This window comes from Carassius auratus, chromosome 3 (genome assembly GCF_003368295.1).
Source record: "Carassius auratus strain Wakin chromosome 3, ASM336829v1, whole genome shotgun sequence".
Lineage (NCBI taxonomy): Eukaryota > Metazoa > Chordata > Actinopteri > Cypriniformes > Cyprinidae > Carassius > Carassius auratus.
The window spans coordinates 21,928,907-21,942,740 of record NC_039245.1 but is presented as its reverse complement, the minus strand read 5'-3'; the positions used below and the strand labels follow the sequence as shown (position 1 = coordinate 21,942,740).

Here is a 13,834-nt window from a genome sequence, read left to right as displayed (position 1 = left end):
ATCACTGCAATAATGCAGAGCCATTTTAGGCAATGCACTTTCTAGGTACCTTTACTGCAGGTCTAAATGTTGCTGAGCAGATTTTAAAGCATGCATAATGGACTGCAGTAGTGGTATGGTAATTATATAGACTGTGTTTGTGTGGTAATGGATTCAAGGGCTCACATTTATCAGACTGTGGGTGTTGGGTGAGGTATACGGACATTACCAAGAAAGAGTGGCATTAGAAGGGCATCGCTGTGAAAAAAGAGACAAAGAAGGTGTATTTTGGAGGTATATTAAAGAAGGGAGTATATTAGATGTGCATTTATTTATAGGGAGGCCTGAGAGCGGCAGTGTGTCATTGTGACAGTGAATGATCTCATTAAAATGATCTCATGCAAAGGAAGTGCTGTAGATTTCATTTCCTTTTTTTCTGGGACCATTTTGTCTCATTTCCCATTTACACTGTAAAAGGACCTTATTTAATGCTTAAGTGGTTTCAATTCAGATTTAACTGTTGACTATTACTATTGTGCTGTCTTAAACTTTGTAAAGAAATTGTGAATGCGTGTGCCAAACTCACCATAGTGATGCAAGGGTGTTGCTTTGTGTTCTTGTTATGCAGTTGCTAGGGGTCTGCTTAGGGTAAATTTTTTGTTAAAAAGCATCTGTTTGTTTAGCATCTGTTTTTCCAGCTTTGCTAAATAGTATGAAGCTGCAGACTTGGAGCCTCTGCAGTCCTGAACCCAGAGTCCCGCATTCACAGACCCCTTGCAACCCGATCTCATGGCAATTCGTACATATTTTATTAAAATAAATTCTTTATTTTACGAGTTGCACAATTCGGATAAATTTGTACGCATGACCTACACCTAACCCCGCCCCTAAACCTAACCGACACAGGGGTTTAGACAAATTGTATAAAATTGAGTAAGGTCATACAAATTATTAGCCACCTCGTAAAATACGTACGAATTGGTCGTAAGATAGCGTTGTGTATTAATCTCGAAAAATGAGGGGACTGAGAATGCGGGATTCTGGGAGGTTGTAGATGGAGCAGGCTCAGGCTCTGAGTCTGCAGCTTCATAATATTGGCTTTGCTGTTTAAATGAAACAGTGGTAGGGTCTCATGAAGATTATTTCTGGGAGCTGATGGGCAGCGCACTGGTCAGCTGAAAAAAGAGAGTGGGAGGGGGTCAAGTGCACTCAGATTTGGCCATCAGTCGGGAGGAAAAGAATGTGTATTAGTAACAGCCAGAAAGTTAGTTGATATAAAAAATTTCAGTCCCTTGCAGCATTTTAACTTTTTAGTTAAACTACAGTTTTTCATGCCAATCTGTGACCCCTAATGAAAAAGAAAACAATTGTCTTCATTTACTCACTTTCCTTCTCCTGTGGAACACCAAATACGTTTAAAGAACTGTCCATTCATGCAATGAAAGTCAGTGGGATCCGATCTGTGTTTCAGACAGAATTTTCATTTTGGAAGAACAAACAATCCCTTTACACGTCAAATGTACTTGGCTCAGTATGTCAGAGTATTGGCATTAGCTGCTGAGCCACAGATTAAAAAAATGTTTTTTTGGCTGTTCCTTGAGTGCAGCTGTCATTATCAAACTACCTGAAAGATCGGTATCATCGTACATGACAATACCTGAATTACCACAGTTGAACAAGAAAATGAAGACATGACAGCCAAAGAGATAAAGGTGGTCTGAACGGAGGAGAGGGAGGTCCCGTTAAGAGTTTACTTCAGCTGGGTATATTTAGACACGACCGTGAAAAAAACGGAGAGGAAAAAGAATGATGTATAAACAGTAGTACTAATCTGATGTAACACACTGCAATAGGCCCACACACACAAACACACACACATAGCAACTCATGAGAAAATCTGCTGCAAATTACTCTCAAGGACCAAGAGCACAACACACACTCTGATGTTACACTTAATGACTGACAAAAAGAGAAATCAGCAAAGAAGTGAGCGAGACAGCTGGAAAATCAATACTATTAGCGGCTGCAAGCGGTGCGCGGCGTGCGTAACAGTAATGGATAATATCATGAAGACAACACGAGCAGGCCGAGTGCTACACAGCAGCAGCCACAGTGACGCCATTGTGGTTCAAAATGCACTTCCTGTCTGCCGCCACAGTGTTTGTGTTTCATGCTGCCGTGGCAACTGCGATCATATAAATACCAGAGAGAAAAAAAAAGGAGTGAGTGAGAGAGAAACTGAGAAATCGAGGACAAACCCATATGACTAGCCCGGAATGAAAAAGCAAATGCATCCAGACAAGGCTTTACTGCTGTGTGTGTGTGTGTGTGTGTTGTGGATTAACAGTGGCCCCTAAAGCAACATTATAATACCTGCTGTTTCCATAGGGTTTGACTGCCTGTCCCAACACATTCCAGTATGTTACATTATGTAAATGCAAGTGATTATGTCATGCACATTCAGAAATTTTTGAAGGTTAAAACATTTTGTATAATTAAAAAGCACCATTTGTGCAAGTAAAATAGCTAAGCCTGTGTGAAGTATAACATATTTGCCGATAATAGTTTACCTACACATTTTCCTCAACTAACAAAAGTCATTTATGTCAGCATGTTCTGTGGTTGCTAGAGCACTGACATGTGGTTGCTAGGGTGTTTTGGGTGTTCTGTAGTTGCTAGGGCATTGCTATGTGGTTGCTAATGTGTTTTGACTGGTTGTTGCGGTGTTGTGTGGTTGCTAGGGCATTGGTATATTAGTTGCTAAGGTGTTTTGACTGGTTGTTGTGGTGTTGTGTGGTTGCTAGGGCATTGATATATTGGTTGCTAAGGTGTTTTGACTGGTTGTTGCGGTGTTGTGTGGTTGCTAGGGCATTGCTACGTGGTTGCTACAGTGTTTTGACTTGTTGCCGCAGTGTTGTGTGGTTGCTAAGGCATTGCTATGTGGTTGCTAACGTGTTTTGACTGATTGTTGCTGTGTTCTGTGGTTTCTAGGACATTGATAAATTGGTTGCTAAGGTGTTTTGACTGGTTTTCATGGTATTGTGTGGTTGCCAGGGAATTGTTATGTGGTTGCTAAGGTGTTTTGACTGGTTGTTGCGGTGTTGTGTGGTTGCTAGGACATTGCTATGTGGTTGCTAAGGTATTTGGACTTGTTTGTTGCGGTGTTGTGTGGTTGCTAGGGCATTGCTATGTGGTTGCTAAGTTGTTTCGACTGGTTGTTGCGGTGTTGTGTGGTTGCTAGGGCATTGCTATGTGGTCGCTAAGGTGTTTTGACTTGTTGTTGCTGTGTTCTGTGGTTGTTAGGGCATTGATAAATTGGTTGCTAAGGTGTTTTTACTGGTTGTTGCTGTGTTCTGTGGTTGCTAGGGCATTGATAAATTGGTTGCTAAGGTGTTTTGACTGGTTGTTGCTGTGTTCTGTGGTTGCTAGGGCATTAATAAATTGGTTGCTAAGGTGCTTTGACTGGTTGTTGCTGTGTTCTGTGGTTGCTAGGGCATTTCTATACACCGTTGTTGTTGTGAATGGTTTTAATGCATATGTGGTTGCTAGGGTGTGTTTCCCTGTGTCTGGATGGGTGCTAGGGCATTGGTAGGTGGTTGCTTAGTGGCCCAAGTTAAAAGAGACATAAGGTTATGTGTGTGTGTGTGTGTGTGTGTGTGTGTGTGTGTGTGTGTGTGTGTGTGTGTGTGTGTGTATATGTGTGTGTGTGTGTGTGTGTATGTGTGTGTTTGTGTTTGTGTTTGTGTTTCCAGTACACCAGTATTAATCAGTGTTGTTATCGTTAAATAAACCTATATAAAAAAATATTTACAAATTTGTAATTAAAATAAAGCTCAAATAAATTACAATATTACTAGAAATAATAAAAAGAAAACTTAAACTTCAAAAACTTGTCTTGGCAGGTAACTGAAATAAAAAATAAAATAAAGCTAAACAGAAAAATAAAAGAAACTTGTACAAATGACAAAAGCACATACTAAAATTACCAAAACTGAAAATTGAAATATAAGCTAATTTAAATATTAATAAAATCTGTAATAGTATATAAATAAAACTAAAATAGCACTGGTATTAATACACTTGTGTATAAGAGTTAATAGGTAAAAATGGCATATTCTATCATACACTCTTTACTGTATATTTAGTTTTCTTGTTGTATTTAGAATGTTTGGTTTTAGATGATTTTCTATAAGTACAGTACTTTACTACACTTCCTAATAGCATGAGTTTTGTTTATTGTGTGTTGATGGCGAGTAAAAGAGCGTTGTGTCTAGAAGAGGAGCTTGTGTTTCCTCTGAGGAATGCTTGTATAATTAGATCCCCGCTGTCATGACAACCAAACTTGATTTTTAAGGGGGCTGAGACTAGTTCAGTTATAGAAGCCTGAGTCAGTGTCTGCAACTCTCTCACACACACACACACACACACACACACACAGTATCTATGCTGACTTTTAGATAAGACGCACGTGAACCCTTATCACAGCATTCATGAATGTCTATATACAACAGCCTTGGATTGTGAACTGTGAACTTTGAAATAGAATTTTAAATTTGAATTTAAGATCATATGATTTACCCCTTATCCTTGCATTAGAGGTCACAAATTAATAAAATGAATAGTTCACATGCTGTAACTTGAGCAACAATATGCAGAATAAAGAACTTAAAAAATGATCCTTCTCAAGCTCGTGTGCCAAATGTAATAACGGACAAACTTTCTGATTCAGCATATGACAAAATCAAGACCCTCTGTGGGTTATCTGACACTACGAAACCCTGACCGCTGACTGTAAACACGCAACAGAGTAACGCATATAAAAACTCTAGCCAAAAAATATTTTGATATGTGGCAAAAGCATGCTTGAGACTGGTGTGTGAGGAATGTGTGATGTCCAGACAGTGCGCAGTTGTTCGGACCCTTTTTTCGGCCAGTCATAAAGTGTGAACGAGCTCAGAGTAAACACATGTCTCTGAGCGCTGGAGGAGGGTTAGTGTTTGTCCTGTTAAACACTGCACAGGTGTGACCCTCTTTGTGTCCTTCTGACCTAATATTGACTGTGCTGTAAACGGACTTCAAATATTTAAATGAAACGCAAGCATGAATGTAAGTGTCTGAAAATGTAAAATATAACCAAAACCAAGAATCATTTTACCTAACAATATCTGTTTCTAATATGCTGCATATTAAAATGTAAAATTATTATATATGTATAGTATTAAAATATTATGGTATAGCATAGTAAAGTGTTTAGAAAGAATTAATTAATTATTTGCAGCCTGAAATAAAGATGGACACCGTTTTTGTTTTATCCAGCTGTATTTACCGCAACTCATCCAAGTGGAAACGGAAATCTGTTTTTGTATTTGTTTTGTTTTTTGTTTCTGACACTTGGATATTGTAAGTTAAATCTTTTTTAAAGGGGGTGATTCTTTTTTTTTTATACCCACTGTATGTGCGTTTATACACACACACACACAGTTTGGTGTAGTGTAAAATATTGAGAGAAAGTAATATAGTCTACACTACAGTAAGGTACAGTAGAGAATAGTAAAAGATGCAGGTGAAAGTGATTGGAAGAGGTCAGATAAAAACGTGAATAGCATGAGGTCTGTGTGTGTGTGTGTGTGTGTGTGTGTGTGTGTGTGTGTGTGTGTGTGTAGAGGGACACAGTGTCTCTTTTTTATGCGCTCTTCTGCTGTATAATTGTCCCTGCCTCTTCCTGTGATCCACACTGATGTAGGGGAGGGCTCAACTTCTGACGTTATACAAATAGGAATTCCCTTCACTGGTCTCTCTCACTCCGCTCTCATTCACTTTCAGCCTGTCTGGCCCCCAGACGAACTCTTTCTCTCCCTCTCTCTCTCTCTCTCTCTCTCTCTCTCTCTCTCTCGCTCCTATATAAACACTCATAGCGTCTATACAGGAGCCGGACACTCCCTCTGAGACACAACTGCTATAGGGTTCCTCTCACGCTCTGAACGGAGGCGATCCGGAGACAGAAAGCAGTCAGATCACGCAGGTAAGAGGCCAGCGTCGCACTTCTGAACTTTGAATAACATCTGCATGTGGTTTCTCCACTATTGCTCTTAAAGTTTCCAAGGCATTTTGCTCTTAAAAAAAAAAAACTTGTCCAGCACTTTGGAGGTCTGTGGTGTAGTTGGTGATGGTCGGACGGACTTTTTTGAGTTCAGCCAGACAAGTGATCCACTTGAGCGTCCAGAGGAAAGGTCATCCGTAAATAGTTTCTTTGAATGGGCCGTCTGAGCGACATCTGTCAGCCAGACATGAGTCCGTGCGGCGTGAAGCGGAGGTCATAAAAACGCTCTCAGAACAAGGAGTGCGAGGATGAGGCTGTGGAGAAACGCTCAAACATTCTTCTCATTGTTCTCAAGTCTCGAAAGACCGTGCCAGACGCTGCACAGCCAAAACAACGTCCAGAGGAAGTGTGGCAAAAACAGAAAAGGCCGAGCCGGGAGTGCGAGCTGAAGCGCTAGATCACAAGAGAGCGAAAGCGACATGAGGTGATTATTCATCTCGTGCTCTTTCAGAATAAGAATGAGAAACCCTGGTAGTTTATTCAGTTGAGTGAAATGGTAATATAACACAGTTAAATAGAAGTATGTAGTCTAGTACAGTGTATAATATATTGAAGCGTTTAGTACAACAAATGGTTCAGTATGATACTCTGTAGTGTAGTATAATAAAGTACAGTATACTATAGTAACAAAAAAACAAGGGTTTTATAGTATATTGTTCATATTACAGTGAAGTGTGTACTCGAGTATACAGTAAACTGTGTACTAGTGAAATGTATAAAATAGTGTTACATTTTACAGTAGTATAGCAGAGTGAATCGAAGCATTTAGTATCATATTTTGTAGTGTAGTACAATATATTATACACAGTATATTTTATGTATATTATATACTGTAGACAAGTATGTTTTAGTATGTAGTGCATAACAAAGTGTGTGTATATAATAGGGTTACAATATATACTTTAGTATAGTACAAACTGAAGCATTTTGTACAGCAAACTGTTTAGTATGATATACTATAGTGTACAATACAAGTGTGTAGTATAATAAAATAAGTAGCACAGTGTGGTAAAGTGTGTAGCACAGTATACTTTAGTAAAAAGAAAGAAGCATTTATTTTATATTACAGTGAAGTGTGCACTCTATTATGTAGTAAATTGTAGGGTTGTGAGGTTTATCAGATAGTGTTGCAATATATTCAGTTACAATAATAAAGTATGGTAAAGTGTGTAGTATGGTATATTTTTATTAAATGTATTTCATAGTGTATATTACAGTTAACTAGTATATAGTAAACTGTAAACATTTAAAAAGTTGTCAAATATGTACAGTAGTATTGTAAAGTGTATAAAATTGAGTAATATTACACACTATACTGTAAATACTGAAATGTTTAGGACAACAGTGAGTTGTACAGTATTATGAAGTGTATGAAATAGTTACATTATATAGTTTAGTGTGTAACAGAAAAAGAAGCCTCATAATGTGCTCATTAAGCCAAAAAATGAGAAGTTGAGACCGCGAGAGAAACTAGAGAGACAGGCTCAAAGGGCTTGAAAACCGTCCCGTCCCACTTTTCAGAGAGCGCAGGAGTCCTCAGGACGGGTACAGAGATAAGGGAACGGTGCACAAGTGTGATGGATTCCTGCATTAGCTGCTGAGTGTTTTCTTCATGGCCGCTGTGCTGAAGTTAATGGCTGCTGCTGAGGATGGGATGTAACAGTATCTGGAGTAAAGTTACAGGGATATTAGCACCATGAGAACCATGAGCTGTGAATTGACGCTCTATTTAAAAGGGAACGAGCATCTTTTCTCTGCAGTGAATGTTGCTGCAGAAGTTGTATTTGGTGTCAGTCACTTTGGTTTTGAGTTGAATGAATGAAGCTCATGAATAAATGAGACACATATCCCCACGGGCCGGGTGGAGTACTGTACGCTCGCTTATAGAAGGATTTATGCTGAGTCATTAATTACATTCAGTCATCTGCTGTTGAATTTTTTAATTTAACTTTTAAAAATCTGATAATCTGCAACAAGATTTAGTTAATATGAGAAATGTATTAATTTATTTTTTTACTCGTGTTTATTATTATTATTATTGTTATTATTATTTTTAAATGCTTCTTGTGTTATTTTCATTTGTGAGTCATTTTGCATCTGCTTGATGAATATTTATAATGATGCAGTGTGGGCCTAAACTGGTGCATCCAATCCTATGTCCGGTATCAGATTACCCACCGCGGTAAAACGACACTCTAATTTGATAGCAACTATACAGATCTGGCCAGCAGCTGAGCCAATGGGATATTGTGGGTATTTCTTCAATCCCTAAAATTAGCTGCAACACTGCAGGATGAATAGTGTGACTCCTCATCATGAGGACAACTGCATCGGCTGCATCACACCAGACGCTGTCTTTAGTGAGAGGAAAGACTGAGATCACTGGCAAAACGAACAACTGGGGCTTCAATTTAGGGTGAAAAAGCTGAAAGGAAAGATCTGATGGAAAATATTAATGGACAGAAATCTTCTGGTTGGCGAGGCATCACTTCATCAAGTCTAGATTGGGTGGATGATTTCAAGCATTTGAAAATCGGGAAAACACATCACAGCGCTTCAGATGGTCCAGATGCCCTTCAAAAGCAATATTCGGGCTTAATGCATCGTTTCAGGCGCGTTTTTGTGTGTGTGGAAAACGCATAATGATTTTTCTAAGGGGAAAATATCACGCTTTAAACTCTTTTGCAGCTTTCGGTAACTAGACATTTGAGTTCAATCCTGACTTGGATGTAGACGTGAGATCAAAAATGTCTAAATGTCTTTCCATTACACACCAAACCAAGTGTCATTTATTAAAACAAGGACACTTTCCAGTCAAAGCATTTCACACACACAAAAAAAAAAAGAAGAGTTCTCTTAGGCTTTACATGATTAAACAACAGATTTTTTTTATTATTATTGATAAAGCAATCATTTTGTGGTTTTGAAATATTAAATAAGGCCATAGTTCTTGTGATGAACTACACTTGAAGTTACTCTTATAGTAGACCTGTGTGAATTTGTTGACAACATTGAGCAAAGAGAAAATATCCTTAAAATGCAGGTTACATGCACTTGCTTTGATATCTTATCAAATGAAATTCAGGCATTTTTAACTGTGGCTACTGTTTTACTGTCCTAACTGCTTTTTTTGGGGCCTGTGCATGTTAGACTGACAGGCCACATCCTCTGATCAGCATCTAAATGACTGTCTCTCTGTAACACTCAACTGAAAAGTCTCATCGTGCGCAGGGAAAAAACCTGAAACAAATACAGCACCACAAATAGTCAGTGCTCTAGAAGTAATGGAGGTCTTGGTTTAGAGCTGGCAGGTTTACTCGCAGCAGCATCCGGGATATTTTATGTAAAGCAATAAACATAATGCTCCTGGTTTACGTAAGCTAGGAGTTCCCCTGCGTCTGGACATATTCATGTCCTTTTTTTTTTTCAGTGCTGTCATTTGTATTCACAATTTCGAGACGCTGTGAGGAACTGGAACGATTCTGTCGACTGGTTACGATGCCGTAAATGTTCCTTCATAAATCTTTAGAGGGGGAAAACAGTTTGACGAGAATGCGAAGTGACATGTTACAACTGGAAAATATGTTTCTGCTTTAAAAACTCCAAACTGATGAGTAGCTGTAGGAAAGATCGTCGCAATAGAGGTGAAATGAAGAGCAAATAGAGAGCGGTTCTCTTAAAAAAGACTGTAGTTCCCAAAGATGTGTCTCTTCTAGATCAGATCTCAGGAATTTGTCCAATTGTGCCAATATTTGTATAATCCAATGAACACACACGCCATGATTTTACAGGTCCAAACTCTTCCAACTGTGAAACAAGGCTGGTCCTCTGGGACCTGCAAGATTCACTAGATCCTTCACAGGTTCTGTCTGTTTTTTGTCACTCTTTTAATTTTACCCCAGATGAGACACAGGGTTTTGAACAGTAATGGAGGTAACAGTAACATACGTAATGTTTTTTTCTTTCTTTTTTTTTTACGGTCACTCGGCAGGGACTGCACGTCTTTCTGACTTAATTTCCAACTGTCATTGAAAAGCTATTTTTATACGTCTACAGGAAGCCCAGTCACTCAGACGCTAGCAGAAGGAGGGGCCAGCGGCAGTGACCACGGAATACATGACAAAACATGAGGTGGCCTTGGAAGACACACACACACACACACACTTTGCATGTTAAACAGACAAGTGCTATAGGATTCTTTCTTCAGTGGAACCCAAAATAATATGTTCATGCTGCCTGTTATGCTCCAAAAAGCACCATTAAAGTCAACATAGGCCCATTGTGAACACATTCTTATAGCAACATTTTTGCAAAACACCAAAATACATGCTTTTCAACTGCAGTTTAATGCTGAAATTGATTACAGGTTGAATATTGATTAATAAGGACTTACTTTCACACATTTCTTTCCACAATGCTGTGGTATGACCTCAGTCCACTTATACCATAGTGCAGGATTTGTACATTTTGACGTTTGCATCACATAACCAGCTCCATAAAGTATGGCTAAAGTAAGTTTGCTTGGGAGCTCATCTGATACAGCGATGTGTGCTGCGCTCGGTCCGGTGATACACATGTAGTTAACTCGGTAAGCAGTTGAAAAACTTGTAGAAGCAAGCAAAAACTGCATGGTTGCTTGAGCAGCTGCATTTTTAACTCACGTTTTGTTAACATTTGAGGGTATGTTCAGAGCACGATTTAGTTCATTAAGAAACGCAACCTTTTAGAGCCACTCTCCGAGCATTTTATTTCCAAACTGTTGCGTGTATCGCAATAAAACATTGCCATATTCACATTCACCTGTTTCTGATAATCTTAAAAAGCTTTTAGTGCCATTCACTGGATATTTCACTTTGAACGTGCCACAAAATGTGTAAAAAGTAGCATAATTTTGCAGAAATGTTGTCTCTTTGGTTTAGCTTGCATCCAGCTGATGTGTTTTTATAGCTAGCTAACATTCCGGAGTTTAGTGTTCAGCATCCTGTATGTGCGCACTGTATGGAAAACAGCAGTGTTGACATTCTCCTAAACATCTCCTTTTATGTTTCACAGAAAAAAAAGAATGTTTTCATTTTTGTCTGAAATCCCCCCACCCCCCTTTTTGTCCTGTCTGTTTGCAATCTGTCTGCTGTTCTCACAGAGCCCTTCTGTACGATATGTTAGGACAGATATAAAAATGTAAGACCCCACCTCAGACAGAATGACATAAGCCCAGACCCTCCTCTTCTGCCGGCCAGGGGAATTCCTGGCAGAGTGATTTTTAGCCTAATGACTGAATCACATTGCCAGGGATTTCCAATGGCTTGTGTGAGAGACTGCACACACGCCAGATATATGCACTGCAAACACACACACCTGAACACATGAGACCCTAAACCTGAAGGAATGCAGACGGTCTCACACATTCATCAGTGGTGACAGAAGTCCCAATTTCTTTGCTGGTTGTGTGGTGTCAGGACTTAACCCACTTGTGAACACTGCATTGAACTTCTTTGTTCACAGTGGTTAAGTTCTGCCATCCTTAGACCAAAATCAGCAAAAGGGACGTTAAAGCCAATTGTGACATCAAACTGAATGAGTATTGTGACATGATATTCTCATTGCATATATAATGTACCTGAAGAACTGCATTAAAGATGCACTCTTCTTATTGTCGTCCGCCTCGCGCTGTTGTGACAGGCCTGTTTTTATCTTGTCAGAAGTAATCTTCATCTCAGGTGTTTGACACGATATGCAACAAATGAGTCGTAGCCTGGAAATAAAAATACTTGGATAAACATCTTTTGTTGGTACTGGAACAAATTCTTATCAAACGTGGTGGATTTTTTTCAGGAGGCAAACCACCTACCGCCACTAACTTCCTCTAACCCAGCTAACAAAAATATGACCCAGGAGTGTCTTGCTGACGTTCCCTTTAATGAAAACATGCTTTCTGAATGTTCTGAGGATATGAAAAAAAAAGAATAATTTATAATAACATTCCGTTTTGGAATTTTGCAAACCTTATGGGAATGTTGAGTTTGAATGTTCTCTGAACATTCTGAAACAAAAAATAGATGTAGATGTCAAAAAATAGATGTTTATTACATAAAAGATGTATAAACATGTTTTGAAAACATTGTTAATGACCAGGAAACTCTAAACAAACATTATATTTACATTTTACTAGTTACTGGAAGAACATTTGTTCATAATTTTAAGAGAATGTTAGCCAAAGTTTTGTAAAAGTTTTGTAAAAGTAGAACTCCAATGTTCACATTATATCCCATATTTGGAAAAGCCTTACTTTTAGTAATCCACAGTTTTCCAGAGTGCTTTTTTTGTTCATGTTTAATTGAAATGAAAAAAAAAATGCATTTGGACCTGTGTACCATTTATTTATTCATTAAAGATTGTTTAAAAAAAATTATTTGCTTTATTTATTTTTTTATAAATTGCTGAATTTGATGTTGGTGTTTTTTCTCAATTATAATTCTGTAATTTATTTGGGTCTTTTTTAAATCAGTCGATAATCTTGTAGACCAGGGGTTCTCAGCTCTGGCCCTGGAGGTCCACTTTCCTCCAGAATTGAGCTGTAAACACACCTGAACAAGCTAATCGAGGTCTTCAGGATCACTAGAAAGTGACTGGCAGGTGAGTTTGATCAAGGCTTGAGGTAAGAGTTGAGAAGCCCTGTTGTAGACATCTGTATTCTTCATTGATGTCAAAGTTCACCAACAGGGATGTTTAGGACAGTTGCGAAGTGACCACTCCGGCGGTCCAGCTTCAACAAAACCTCTTCACACAAAGGCGGAATTTATGGCAGGACAGCCATTCAGAAACTGTTTGTATCCAAGACCCAAACGATGCATTAAACACAAAACAACCGGGGGGCTGAATGGTCCAGTGAGTCATCTTTTACCATATTTCCTGCAAACCAGGCGGGTGTATCTTTACGGGAAAGCCAAAAGATGCCTAAAGCACGGGTTCACCCATATACAACTAAAATTCAAGCGTGATTTTAACAATGCCTTCACTGCCTGTATGAAGACAAAACCAAACATCACCGAACCATCACAGAAAGTTCTGCAGGACATAGATTCACATCGCTTTTTACTCATGAGGAATAATGGCCTGAAACTACTATTTAAACAAAGAGTGGCCTTGATATCATTAGATGGATGGATGGATTTATAAATATAGATAAATAGATTTATGTATTTTATAGATTAATAGTTTTAATATTGGTGCTAAAATGGTTTTGTTGTTTGTTTTCTGCTTATAATAATTCATGCAAAAAAAACAAATTGTCTTTATGCAATATATTTGTGTGTGTGTTTGTCATAAATAGCTGAGTTTACAGTGACTGTTTGACTGGTTTGATCGACGTCTGTGTGTCTGTCTATGTCAGTGGGCTGGTCTCCTGTGCCTGCTGTGCTGATAATCAGTGGATGGCTGTAGCTGGCTCAGTTCAGCAGGAACAGGAGTCTGGTCTTCTCTCTCTGTGGCCTTCTGCTCCAAACACACTGACACACAGAGAGAGGACTGATCACGCTGCTGCTCCACACTGGAAGTCACAGGTAGCAAAATGTAAGTGACAAAAATGATATAATCTTCACATTTTCCCCAGATGTAATAGTAGTTAAATAATGTTAAACAACATAAATTAATTCAGTTGTTTGATAATATGTATTGGCAATTTTAATGCTTCAAATAAAATAATTTTCAAACATCAGTTTTACCTGTACGTTTCCTTTTTTTTTTTTTTAGCATTTT

The 13,834-nt window shown here is 38.6% G+C and overlaps 1 long non-coding RNA gene across 1 annotated transcript; it reads left to right on the top strand.

The window, feature by feature from the left end:
- The first annotated feature begins 5,589 nt into the window (after positions 1-5,589).
- LOC113050952 (uncharacterized) lies at positions 5,590-13,793 on the top strand. Its single transcript, XR_003276831.1, has 2 exons — positions 5,590-6,001; positions 10,136-13,793. It is a non-coding gene; the product is annotated as an uncharacterized LOC113050952 (long non-coding RNA).
- Positions 13,794-13,834: the final 41 nt, after the last annotated feature.